Below are 14,961 nucleotides of genomic sequence, written 5' to 3'. Positions count from 1 at the left end.
AAGCCTGTTGAAATCACCATAAAAATGGGACTGAGGCAGAAAGGAGGAAAGTAGAGGACATGAACCAGTTGGGTTATAATACATATAACCCAAATGTCACAAGGAAACTCCATGTATAATATCTTAAACAAAGAAAAATGCCTTTCTTCAAAACCAGAGAAAGGCACAGTAAAACAGGTCTTGCCTGGGGGGTTGGTACCAGTGGAAGGGGTGGGAATATAAGGAAAGGTTGAAAGGAAGCTGAATATAGTGGAAATATTATGTACTCATGAATGAAAATGGATAATGATATATTTTGAAACTATTCCAGGAATTGGGGAGAGAGAATAAAGGTGAATGATGGATGGGGTGAATTCAACCATGATGTATTTTAAGAAATTTTGTAAATGTCACAATGCACCCCCAGTTCCACAATAATATGATTTAAAAAAAGAAAGAAAATAAGGACAGTTTGTCTGACTATACACTTGGGCATCATAAGAGAGTTAATACCCATAAAAAAGTATAAATTCCTATATTCATCTGCTGTACTCATAACTACATAATCAAAACAGCATTTTGCTGCCTGTACCCAGTTCCTAGACTATAAAGTACGACTGTTCAAGAGAGATGGAAATTTAGCATAGCTTCTAAATGTGTGCTACTTCTTGAAATAGATTTTCACTGCCTCATTGAGTATAAGCAACATTTCAGTTATGTAATCAATCAAACTGTGACAGAGTTCCTGCTCAGTAGTTCTATAATAGAACAGAGAGAGATAAGCAAGAATCAATATAATTGTTCATATTCAATGGTAAGGCAAAACAAAGAAAAAGAAGGTTTTCCAGTCAGGAGGTATCTTTCATTATTCATTTTCGTGCATGTCATATTAAAATCTTCCACCTAAAACCTATTCACAAGTGATATGTAAACAAATGAACTACCATGAAATTTACACAGGGGTGATAATACATTGAGCATATGTTTCTGGATAGTTTCCTGTTACTCCTGATAAGAGAAAACCTATCTTGTCAATATCCAAGGAGATTTGAAGGCACTTGAATATTTTATAGCCCTTTGATTTTTTTTTTCTTTTTGAAGCCTGTATTTGCTAATGCAATGGAAGAAGTAGAAAGTACTTTGAAAACAGCATTATGTTATAGTCATAGTTTATTCACAAATGTTTTACCACACAAAATGGTAATAAGGAAAAATCTTTTTTATTTTTGTGTGCCTATATTTTTGTTAATGAACCCTGTGAAATTTGGCTGGATTAAAAATTTAAATACTAGCACAATATCTATATTTCTTGTGAAAACAATATGTTTATTGAATTAAATATTGAAATTACTATTATCAACAAAGTTAAGGTTATTAATTTAGCTTGATATTCAATAACATATGGTAAGAAAAATTTACAGTCTTCAAGCCTTTTAGGTTGTTTTCTTTGCTTTAATGACATTAGTCATTCTATTCACTAATGAATTTTTCCCTCCAGAAGAACTGTCTTTTGATAATTGATATTTTATTCAATAGAAATAAGAAATAATTTAGATGTTTCTTATTAGTGCCAATTAGAATTATGCTGCTATGTGTCCTCATTTGCATATTTTTATGAAAAAATACATAATACTTACAATCAATAAGGACAGGGATCACTTATTCACAAATTCGGACAATGTCAGGTATGTAAGATTCACTCAGTATTTTTTGAATGCTTGCATGAGTTTGAATGCTGTTTCTGTTATTAACTTGGAGTAATAATATTTATCTTTCCCAAATGCTTTGGAAAGTTCTTGTATATGTAAACCAATGTACCGTACTCCTCCGAATCTTTCTTTAAATAGTTGTTCTGAGTTGCATTTGCCTGTCTATGATTCTCTGTTGTGACTTTGGCCACCATTGATCTGATACAGTCTATTGTCTGGGTTTTTGGATTACTAATATGCAGACTGGCTCTACTGTTGCAAGGATAGAAGTCTGTTTGTGTTAGGTATTTACTTAATCCAAGGCAGGCATATGCTTTTTAGGATCCAATTCAATATACGTATATATGTATATGTATATGACTGTGTATATATATATATATATGTATATATCACATATATCTGTATAGATGCCATATAATATTGATTGAGGTAAAACGTAGCATTTAAAAAAAAATAATGGATAGGTTTAAGCTGTACTCTAATAATTTTGTTTTAGTTAAAGCTTCCACACAGTTATACCCTTATAGGTTCCTTATGATCTAAATACATTATAAACAACTCCAAATATGTTCCCTGAGCAACAGGAAGAAAGAATTGCCATTTTGGGGGATTGAGAGACTCTCGAGAGAAACAAGTATGAAAGAGAAAGACACAAATTTGATTTTAGGTGTGCTAGTCTTGACACATTCTTTAGATTTTCAGATTGAGCTATCAGACAGGCAACTGCATATATTATCTGCACTTTAGAAGGTGCTGTGCTGGAAATATAAATGCTGGAAGCATTAGGCTACATACTTAAGTTATGGGACTAGATGAAATGATAGAGGAGTTATTTGTAAGAAACAGAAATGCCTAAGGAAAAGAGTGATTCCTAGAACGTTAATGCATTACTGCATGCTACTAGAGAAAGAATACACATGTTAACATAAGAAATAATTAGTTCTTGTAATTCTCCATTTGTAGGCAATTTGTAGTCATGTCAGGACATAACATTAGTTATCACTGAAGGTTCAGTTTCAAAGTATTGAAAAGCAAGGATCTTCCAAGTGTGCATCATCCTGGAACTTTTGAAGATACATACTCAATATGTAAGGCAAATAGTGAAGATTTATGATATCCAGTGCTATTACATGAGTTAAGTTGATATCTTGCTCAATTAAAATTTTTACAACAGCTTAGTTTTCAGTTTTTAATGAACTTTGTGTCTGAGACACTTACATAATTACATAAAAGTACCTGCCAGTGGAATAAAGATGACATTAACCCTTTATAATTCACACTACAAGATTTCTTTTAGTTTCACCATTTTTTTTCATGATGAATAATAATGAACATTTACAGGCCTCTCCCTATATGCCCAGGTTCTGTGCTAAGGGCCTTACCTGGGTCACCTTATTTAAGAAAGAAAAATCAGTAAGCAAACAAATAAGTAAGTAAAAATGCAAAACAAAAATAAAGAGTGATTAAAGAAATTCCCTAAGGTTATATTTTTTGTTTGTAGTAGATTTGAAATTTGAAGTCCAGAATCTGTCTCAAACCTGAATACTTATCTCTTCACCAGAAAATAAACTATGAAAAGAAGGAAGTGAGAGAAAATGTAAACTGTATTGAGAAGGAACTAATTTTCCTTCCCTTTTAAAGTTAATTTTGGTAATGAAGTGAAAGAAACACATTGATGGGCAGGATTGGTCAGTCACCTTAGGATTTGTTCTAATGTTCCCAACAGAATTTGTTCCTCACTTGGAGTGGGAAGGTATACCACTAGATGAATGGGAAGAAATACCTTTGGGAAAACCACAAGGAAAGTGAATGCCGGTGATCTCTAACTCTAAGCTGGGGGTAATATTTTACATAGTCTCTACCTGTCTGTGTCACTAGCCACACCTCACTTTGGATTCTTTCCCTCTCAGGCACTTCTCTTTTTACTCAGTGTCATAGGTCCAAATGTATTGTTTTCATATATGTTTATTGATAACCTCCCCAGAACCTCTATTGAGCACTAGGCATACAATTATGAGTATGACATAGTCTGTAGCTTCAAAAACATATTTATGGTACTGAAGAAAATACAACAAAACATAAAACACTATTAATGATTTTATGAAAATATAGGAATTTAAATACAGTGATAAAGACACTATTATGATTAAACTTTGACTTCATTTACATGACTGCAAAGGAAAATTACTTTGGCACAAAAGAGGTTCTCCCTCATATGCGGTTTTTAGATCTAGGGCAAACTCAACAATGTGGTTGGACTTGGATCACATGACGAGGGGAGAGCACATATGGGAGATATAGAAATAGGTAGAAAATCCAAAACATGAAAACGTTTGATGTCCCCACTCCAGAGGAACTAATACAGAAACCTTAAAGCGACAGAGGTTAACATGAGAAGGGGATCAGGAACCAGTGTAAAGATCAGTTAGAGATGAATCAACACGATTGTAACACATTTGTACATGGAAGCAATGCTAGGAATCTTTCTGTATAGCTAAAACTATAGCAAAAATGCTTTGTTTTCCTTATTATGCTTATGTCTTTTCTTCCACAAAATTTGAGATAAGGGCAGAACAGTTTCTGCCTGGAAGTGAGGGGGGAGGGCGAGAGAGCATGGGAGAGAGGAGCCAGGGGGAGAAATGACCCAAACAATGTATGCACATGTGAATAAATGAATAATAAAAATTAATTAATTAATTAAAAAGACCCTTTATTATTGTCATGAGTATGTAGTTTTTAAAAAGAGCTAGAAGAAGGGTAATTGAAATAGAGGAGACTCAAAGCATGGCTATTGGAAGGAAAGGACTAGGTTTGCTCCAGCCTAGAGCAACTAGAATCTAGAACTGTATTATATGTAGTCACTTGCTTTTTAGCACTTGAAAGGTGCCTATTCTGAATAGCAGTGTGACATTAAATGTAAAGGACACACCAGATTTGAAAAGTGTACCAAAGAGAATGTAAAATATCTTATTACTAATGTTTATATTGATTACATGGGAAAATGACAATGTTTTTATGTTTACTAAATGTATTATTAAACTGAAAAAAGTGAGAAAAACACAAAACATGAAGCAAATAAAGTGATAAAAACAAAGTTGAAGTAGCATCAAAATTAACTCTAAAAAAGATGACTGATTACCAACAGCCACCATAACCTCAAACTCCCACAAACCTGAAAGAAAACTTCAGGTTCATAGCTAGTAGGGCAAGTTTTCAGGTCAGTTTTCTAAAAGAGAGAGCCAAATAAAGAAAGAACATAGCTGGAGATAATAAGTCTCCAGATAAAACTTTAGAAGTGCAAATCCACCACAGAAGGCACATGATTCTCAGCAAGAACCTGCTCCCATCCAACACCATCCCAACTGCCACAGTTTTGCTGTTTTATTTTTCCCTCTACTCCTCCATCCATACGTAAGTTGCCTCCAGCCTACAAAGATCACTATGTGTATGAACATCAACATGCAGGTTTAAGAGCCTAGAACCAGTCAGTCACTGAAGAACAGATACAAAAGACAGTCACCAACCACTGACCTGTACTCCCATTGATATCAGAGAGAAGAATACAAAAAACATTCAGATAAGCTAGCTACTATGAGTCCTGAGGGCTACTGTACAAGCCAGCTCAGCTCCTGGTAAGCTGTCACTTCCCCCACAAACACCATGAAAAAGAATTTAGTCAAAGGAATAGAGAAGTCACCCATAGCAGCACAGAAGGAATGTGCCCGCAAACCTGCCTAGTATTCCTGCTGCCAAGACCCTCCAGTCTCTATTAACAGGAAGGGCAGGCAGTGAGTTGCTCAGCTCACAGGAAAATACTAACTCATTAGACCTCCCTAATGAAGGCACCTAGCCAAAGAAGCTGAAATCTGAAGCTCTCTACCCTACAGAAATCCTTTGTTTAAAAGGTCAAAGAGAACACTTCCACACCAGTATTTTTGGACTATTTACAGACCTTCCCAGTAGAAGAGTAGACCTGCTTATCTCTTTTCTGTAGGAGAAGCTGGGAGACAGCAAACTAGACACATAGAACTCAGCTTCTGAGTCTCTAAACCAAAACAAGCAGCCATTAAGCTCCCTGAACAAAGAATAGGACAGGCCCTAAAAGTGGCAGACTGTTTTCTAACCTACTAGCTGTGCTCTAAGAACCCACAACCTACCCACAACAGCTGCTTTTTATACTTGAATCTGCCCCACCTCACAGTAGCAGCTGTCCTAAATCAGAGCCTACTTCCCTTACTAGATTATTCTTGGGAAATCCAAGGCCCTGAGGGAACACATGAGTAAATACAGCTGGTGAACTACAGACAAAAACCTGAGAATCAGAAATTGGAGGGAAGCATCCAGTCTACCGGCTGAGCACAGAAGAAACGCAGTCTTCTCATCAAAGAAGAAATTCAGAATTCAAATTAAGTTTTAATTATCTATCCCTCTTTAATTCCAAATTTGTTACCCTTACTTTTTCAATTCTCCCCCTTTTCTTTTTCTTTTCTTTTCTTTCTTCTCCTTTTTTCCTCACTTTACCTCTCTTTATTAGTTTATTGTACCATAAACTAATCAGCTAGTGATTTATTGTACCACCTTCTTACAGTAACCCCATCTTTTTTGTCCTTCTGCAATCCCTGACAATGTACCTTCCTCCACAACTAAATTTCATCTCTATACACTACAATCTCATTAACCTGCAGCCCCCACACCTCTTCTCCCCCCTTCTCATTCTCCTTCTGTATCTCCTCTCACATTCCTATTACTTTTACTCTATGTAAACAACTTTTGTTTTTCCAATACCATTCTATTTATAGATAATATTGCAAAGTTTTTATACTTCATGAAAAATCTGGTTTAGTATTGTATTTATGAATTTGTTATTGCTAAGTTATACCCACATGTCAGTGGACAGAAAAGATGCAATTACCTAGACAATAACCAAACCTGCCACAACATAGAAATTAAGTCCAGGAAAATACCTCAGTAACTAAAACCCCTAACAAACTAATCAGCAAGAGATAAGAAAATTTCAAAACAGAACCACCGAAGTAGGAAAAGACAGAAGAATATGACTACTCAAAAGTTAAACAATTAAAACAATGGGACTGGTGGATAGTATGGGATGAAATCTTAATTTCTGAGCTCAAAAGAATGATGATAAGAATGATTAAAGAATTAAAAGTGGACATGAGAAAACAAGTCAATGAAATCCAAGAGAATATGGGTAAGCAGCTCGAGAAGACCTAGAAACAAATGAACTCAAGAGCAATTAAATGAACTCAGACAAACAGCTGAATAAAATCAAGGAACATATAACAAAAGAGATAAGTGAAATAAGGAAGATAACACAAGGCATAAAAGGAGAATTTAAAAAAGTTATAGAAATTCTCAAAAAAAAAATCCCCTGGAAATAAAAAACTCCTAAGTCAAATAAGAAATGTAATTGAAAACCATTCCAGTAGACTGGAACAAATGGAAGACACAAATTCAAGACTTGAAGACAAAGTAGTTATAATAAAAAAAAACACAAGAACACATAGAAAAAATAATGAGAAAATATGAAAAGATCAGTCAAGATCTCTGCAAATCCATTAAAAGACTAAGTTTATGAATCATGGGCATTGAAGAAGGAGAAGAGGGATAAGCCAAAGGCACAGGAAATATATGCAATGAAATGATAGCATAAAACTTCCCAAATCTCAAGAAAGATATGCTCATTCAGGTACAGGAGACTCTAGGACACCAAACAGACATCACCAAATTATAACATTACCACAACATGCTGTAATTGAAACATTAAACACAGAGAACAAGGAAAGAATACAGAACGCTGAAAGGGAGAAGTGCCAGATCACCTATAAAGGTAAATAAATAATAACATATTTCTCAATGTAAATCTGAAAAGCAAAAACTTCATGGAATGTGGTATTTCAAACATTGAAAGAAAGTAATTTAAAACCTAGATTAATCTATCCAGCTATCATTCATAAATAAAGGAGAAATAAAAATCTTCCATGATAAACAGAAAGTAAAAAATGATGTGACTACTATAGTCAGCACTCCAGAAGTCACTCAAAGGAATCTTAAACACAGAAGATGAAGATAGACAGAGTTATGAAAGAATGGTAATAATTAAATTTTATGTGATGTGGAAATAAGAAATTGTAGACTAGCAACATACACATACACATGCACACCCAAACATCCACATACATGCACACATGCACACAAAAAGCAACAAAAGGACAGTAAATACAACATACCTCTAAATATTAGTATTCAGTTTAATGATCTCCCCTCCTGCATAAAAATATATAGGTTGGTGAGCTGTATTTAAAAAAAAAAGAGTGCCAATGATTTGTTGTTTACACAAAACACATCTCATTGACAGAAACAAATAGTGGTTTAGTATGAAAGGGTGGAAAAGATTTTCCATGCCAATAGCCCCCCCTTATATCTGATAAAATAGTCTTTGAACCTAAATTAGTAAAAAGAGACAAAGAAGGTCACTTCATACTGATATAAGAAACAATATATTAAGAGGAATAACAGTGGTAAACTTATATGTGGCCACATCAGAATTTCATTGAATAAAAACTGTGGGACTTAAAAGTACAGATAGTCCTCAACACAATAATAGTGAGAGAACTCAATACTCACTGTAACCAAAAGATGGGTCATCCAAGATGCCATAGACCAAATATACTTAACAAATATCCACAGAGTATTTCATCCAGCAACAGCACAATACACATTCTTCTCAGTAGCCTATGGAACTTTTTCCAAAATAGATCATATTTTAGAATATGAAACAAGTCTTAACAAATATAAGAAAATTGAGGTAACTTCTCATAAACCGTCTGACAACAATGAAATAAAACTAGATATCAACAACAAAAGAAACAGCAGAAAAATATGCAAATACCTAGAATCTGAGCAACATGTTGTCTCCTGAATAGTGGGTCACTGAGGAAACAGAGGAGGAAGTAAAAAATTTCCTGGATTCTATTGAAAATTGAAGTACAACTTACCAGAACCTGTGGTATATAGGAAAGGCAGTGCTAAGGGGAAAGTATATAGCCATGAATGCATATATTATTAAAAACACAGACAGATGTAAAAAGAATGAGCAAATGCTGCATCTCAAACTAATAAATAAACAAAATAAGCTAAATCCAAAACCATCAGAAGGATTTAACAAAAATAAGGACTGAAATCAACAAAGCAGAGACCAAAAAACTATAAAAAGAATCAATGAAATAAAAACTTGGTTCTTTGAAAAGATAAATAAGATTGATAACCCCTTAGAAAATCTGACTAAAAGGAGGAGGAAAAAGACCAAATTAATAAAATTAGAGATTAAAAAAGTGATATCACAACAAATACTAATGAAATCAGAGGATCATTAGTCAGTAATACAAAAATCAATATTGAAATAAATTGGAAAATTTAGAAGAAATGGATGAATTTCTAGACACATGTGACCAAACAAAATTAAACTAAGAGGATTAATAGAATCAAAATGGAACTATAATGACAAAAGAAATTGAAGCATCAATAAAGTCTCCCAAAAAAAGGAAGCCAAAAATCTGATGCATTCACAGCTGAATTCTATAGACCTTCAAAGAAGAGCTAATACCAAAACTCCTCAAGCTTTTTCATGAAATAGGAAGGTAAGAAACATTACCATACTTATTCTACGAAGCCAGAATTATACTCATTACAAAATCAGATGAAGACACAACAATAAAAGAGAATTGTAAACCAATTTCTTTAATGAACACAGATGCAAAAATTCTCAGTAAAGTACCTATAAACTGAATTCAATGGGATATCAAAAAGATCATACTCTATGATCAAGTCACTTTCATGACAGTGATGCAAGGATGGTTCAAAACACATAAATCAAAATGTAATACTGCATATACAGAGACTGTTCCATGCATGCTGCTCAGCCTCCAACCTTCTTAGTCTCATGTGCCCCATAGTGTAGCCCCTGTCATCCCTCAGAGGAATCATCCCCCTCATGCCCCTCACCCCAGAACAAAGTCATACAGAGGCCACTGTCACCACCATGCCCAAGAATAAAGGTAAAGGAGGTACAACTAGAAATAGAGGTAAGAATTAACATGAATCTGTAAAATGAGTGCTGGTGTTCAAGGAGGATGGGCAAGAATATGCTCAGGTAATCAAAATATTGGGGGGGGGTGTCAAGTAGAAGCAATGTGTTTCGATTGTGTAAAGAGCTTATGTCACATCATAGGGAAATCAAGATAGAAAGGCTTAGATAAATATATCTGACATCACATTGGATGGTCTCTGAGACTATTAGGATAACAAAGCTGATGTAATTTTAAAGTACAGTGCAGATGAAGCGAGAAGTGTGAAGGCATATGAAAGCTTTCAGAACATACTAAAATCAATGTAACGGATACGTTTGCTCCTGAAGATTTGTTGACATTGAAGATGATGATGAAGACATTGATGATATTTAAATTGAAGGCAGCACTTTTCATTCCTCTTTTTTGAAGACTGACATACAGTTTGGTTTCCAGCCATAACACTCAAAGAAGATTTAATTCTCATTAGCATGATTGTAATTTCTTAAGGTACTAACTTGTTACTAAGGTTATTTCTTTAAAACTGATAATGCTGAGTATCTTAAGTTAAATGTTGAGCCCACTTTGTTCTTTTGATGTAATGGAGCTTATTGATAGAAAACCACACTTATTTTTTAAAAAGAAAAAATGTACATTACTGCCTTTTCTACTTTGACCACTTAAGTAAGTAATGGATGTCTTGAATAAACTATTTGCCTTTTCCTCATTATGAATTATGGTTAAAGCCCAATTATAACTGGCCTCTTGACTAAACAGAGTCTTTCTGTATATTCCAGTTACTTAGATACTCCCCAAGAGATATTGAAATAATTTGAAGGAGGAAGAAATATGTATTTGAAGTCCAATACAGTATCTGTTTTTCATATTTATGTATCATGTGACAATTTTATACTAATTTTGGTATCATTCTTTTCATGATCTTTTTTTTTTGCCGTAATAGACACATCTGAAGAGAAAAAAAGAAAAAAAGGCTTTACAATGTAGTTTTCAAAACCTGGGTTTTAATAACAATGTTGAATTTTTAAGATTAGTAGTTATAGATAATGAACACTAGGTGGCACCCTGTTATCTTACAAAAATAATTGTTGAGTTCCCCACCCCCAATGGTGTGCCTAGGAAATTTCACAAGCAAGAAAAGATTATTTCAATCATGTATGTGTAGATTGGTTTTACAGAAGAGAAATATTATGTTTAAAGTGTTATTTTATTTTCAGAAATCATGTACATGCTAACCATGTACTTTATAAACACTTCAAATGTGTATAAATGAAGATTTAAATTCATAACAAAAATGTAATACAGCCTATAAGTAGAAGCAAGAACAAAAACCACATGATCATTTCAATAGATATAGAAAAATTCTTTGACAAAATTCAGCATCCTTTCTTCATAAGAGCTCTGATGAAGCTAGGAATAGAAAGAATGAACCTCAACATAATAATAAAGGTTATATATGACAAATCTATAACCAGCATCATATTAAATGGGGAAAATTGAAACTATTTCCTCTAAAGTCAGGAAAAAGACAAGTGTACTCATTCTTTCCACTCTTATTCAACATAGTTTTGTATTTCCTAGCCAGAGCAGTAAGACAGGAAGAAGAAATAAAAGGAGTTCAAACAAGAAAGGAATTAGTAAAATTATCCTTATTTTAAAATCCTTACTTTAAAATTCTAAAAACTGCACCAAGTAACTTGTATACTTCATAAACACCTTCAGCAATGTAACAGAATATAAAAATCAACACATAAAAACCAGTAGCTTTCCTATATACCAACAATGAACAGATTAAGAAAGAATGTAGGAAAGCAACTCCATTTAAAAACCTCCAAAAAAGTAAAATACCTAGGTGTAAATTTAACAATGAAAGTGAAAGACCTCTACGATGAAAACTATAAATTACTGAAGAAAGAAATTGAAAAAGACATAAGGTGGAAAGATCTCCCATAGTCATGGATCAGCAGAATTATTCGCATGAAAATGACTGCAGTACTAAAGCAATCTATATGTTCATTAAAATCTCAATCAAAATTCCAATGACATTCCTCATACAAATTGGAATATCAACCCTGAAGTTCATATGAAGCACAAGATTGTGAACAGCTAGGCAACACTGTGGAAAAAGAGCAACATTGGAGGCATTACAAGGCCTGATTTCTTTTTTTTTTTTTTTTTTTCATTTTTCTTTTATTATTCATATGTGCATACAAGGCTTGGTTCATTTCTCCCCCCTGCCCCCACCCCCTCCCTTACCACCCACTCCACCCCCTCCCGCTCCCCCCCTCAATACCCAGCAGAAACTATTTTGCCCTTATCTCTAATTTTGTTGTAGAGAGAGTATAAGCAATAATAGGAAGGAACAAGGGGTTTTGCTGGTTGAGATAAGGATAGCTATACAGGGCATTGACTCACATTGATTTCCTGTGCGTGGGTGTTACCTTCTAGGTTAATTCTTTTTGATCTAACCTTTTCTCTAGTTCCTGGTCCCCTTTTCCTGTTGGCCTCAGTTGCTTTAAGGTATCTGCTTTAGTTTCTCTGCATTAAGGGCAACAAATGCTAGCTAGTTTTTTAGGTGTCTTACCTATCCTCACCCCTCCCTTGTGTGCTCTCGCTTTTATCATGTGCTCATAGTCCAATCCCCTTGTTGTGTTTGCCCTTGATCTAATGTCCACATATGAGGGAGAACATAGCATGGTTTTAATTTGCATTTCCTTTATTGCCAGAGATGGTGAGCATTTTTTCATGTGTTTTCTGGCCATTTGAATTTCTTCTTTTGAGAAAGTTCTGTTTAGTTCACATGCCCATTTCTTTATTGGTTCATTAGCTTTGGGAGAATTTAGTTTTTTAAGTTCCCTGTATATTCTGGTTATCAGTCCTTTGTCTGATGTATAATTGGCAAATATTTTCTCCCACTCTGTGGGTGTTCTCTTCAGTTTAGAGACCATTTCTTTTGATGAACAGAAGCTTTTTAGTTTTATGAAGTCCCATTTATCTATGCTATCTCTTAGTTGCTGTGCTGCTGGGGTTTCATTGAAAAAGTTCTTACCTATACCTACTAACTCCAGAGTATTTCCTACTCTTTCTTGTATCAACTTAAGAGTTTGGGGTCTGATATTAAGATCCTTGATCCATTTTGAGTTAATCTTGGTATAGGGTGATATACATGGATCTAGTTTCAGTTTTTTGCAGACTGCTAACCAGTTTTCCCAGCAGATTTTGTTGAAGAGGCTGCTGTTTCTCCATCGTATATTTTTAGCTCCTTTGTCAAAGATAAGTTGCTCATAGTTGTGTGGCTTCATATCTGGATCCTCTATTCTGTTCCACTGGTCTTCATGTCTGTTTTTGTGCCAGTACCATGCTGTTTTTATTGTTATTGCTTTGTAATATAGTTTGAAGTCAGGTATTGTGATACCTCCTGCATTGTTCTTTTGACTGAGTATTGCCTTGGCTATTCGTGGCCTCTTGTGTTTCCATATAAATTTCACAGTAGATTTTTCAATCTCTTTAATGAATGTCATTGGAATTTTGATGGGAATTGCATTAAACATGTAGATTACTTTGGGGAGTATTGACATTTTTACTATGTTGATTCTACCAATCCATGAGCATGGGAGATCTCTCCACTTTCTATAGTCTTCCTCAATCTCTTTCTTCAGAAGTGTATAGTTTTCCTTGTAGAGGTCTTTCACATCTTTTGTTAGGTTTACACCTAGGTATTTGATTTTTTTTGAGGCTATTGTAAATGTAATTGTTTTCATACATTCTTTTTCCGTTTGCTCATTGTTAGTGTATAGAAATGCTAATGATTTTTCTATGTTGATTTTATATCCTGCTACCTTGCTATAGCTATTGATGATGTCTAGAAGCTTCTGAGTAGAGTGTTTTGGGTCTTTAAGGTATAGGATCATGTCGTCTGCAAATAGGGATATTTTGACAGTTTCTTTACCTATTTGTATTCCTTTTATTCCTTCTTCTTGCCTAATTGCTCTGGCTAGGAATTCCAGTACTATGTTGAATAGGAGTGGAGATAGTGGGCATCCTTGTCTGGTTCCTGATTTTAGAGGGAATGGTTTTAATTTTTCTCTGTTAAGTATAATGCTGGCTGTAGGTTTGTCATATATAGCTTTTATAATGTTGAGGAACTTTCCTTCTATTCCTAGTTTTCTTAGAGCTTTTATCATGAAATGATGTTGGATCTTATCAAGGCTTTTTCTGCATCTATTGAGATGATTAAGTGGTTTTTGTCTTTGCTTCTGTTAATGTGGTTTATTACGTTTATTGATTTTCGTATGTTGAACCACCCCTGCATCCCTGGGATGAAGCCTACCTGGTCGTGGTGAATAATCTTTTTGATGTGTTGCTGAATTCGATTTGCCATTATTTTGTTGAGGATTTTTGCATCAATGTTCATTAAGGAGATTGGCCTATAGTTCTCCTTTTTGGAGGTGTCTTTGCCTGGTTTTGGGATAAGTGTAATACTGGCTTCATAAAATGTGTTTGGCAGTTTTCCTTCCCTTTCTATTTCATGGAACAGTTTAAGGAGGGTTGGTATCAGTTCTTCTTTAAAGGTCTGATAGAATTCAGCAGAGAATCCATCAGGTCCTGGACTTTTCTTTTTGGGGAGACTCTTGATTGCTGCTTCAATTTCATTTTGTGTTATAGGTCTATTCAGGTGATTAATTTCCTCTTGGTTCAGTTTTGGATGATCATATGTATCTAGAAATCTGTCCATTTCTTTTAGATTTTCAAATTTATTTGAATATAGGTTCTCAAAGTAGTCTCTGATGATTTCTTGGACTTCCATGGTGTTTGTTGTTATCTCCCCTTTTGCATTCCTGATTCTACTAATTTGGGTTTTTTCTCTCCTCATTTTAGTCAGGTTTGCCAGGGGACTATCGATCTTGTTTATTTTTTCAAAGAACCAACTTTTTGTTTCATTAATTCTTTGTATGGTTTTTTTGGTTTCTATTTCGTTGATTTCAGCTCTTATTTTTATTATTTCTCTCCTTCTATTTGTTTTGGGATTTGCTTGTTCTTGTTTTTCTAGGAGTTTGAGATGTATCATTAGGTCATTGATTTGGGATCTTTCAATCTTTGTAATATATGCACTCATGGCTATAAACTTTCCTCTCAAGACTGCCTTAGCTTTGTCCCATAGGTTCCGGTAG

At 34.4% G+C, this 14,961-nt stretch overlaps 1 pseudogene; it reads left to right on the top strand.

The window, feature by feature from the left end:
- Positions 1–9,747: 9,747 nt before the first annotated feature.
- On the top strand, positions 9,748–10,168 carry LOC109673954 (eukaryotic translation initiation factor 1A, X-chromosomal-like; annotated as a pseudogene).
- The last annotated feature ends 4,793 nt before the right edge of the window (positions 10,169–14,961 follow it).

This window comes from Castor canadensis, chromosome 12 (assembly GCF_047511655.1).
Source record: "Castor canadensis chromosome 12, mCasCan1.hap1v2, whole genome shotgun sequence".
Classification (NCBI taxonomy): domain Eukaryota; kingdom Metazoa; phylum Chordata; class Mammalia; order Rodentia; family Castoridae; genus Castor; species Castor canadensis.
This window is presented reverse-complemented; position numbering and strand designations above follow the sequence as displayed.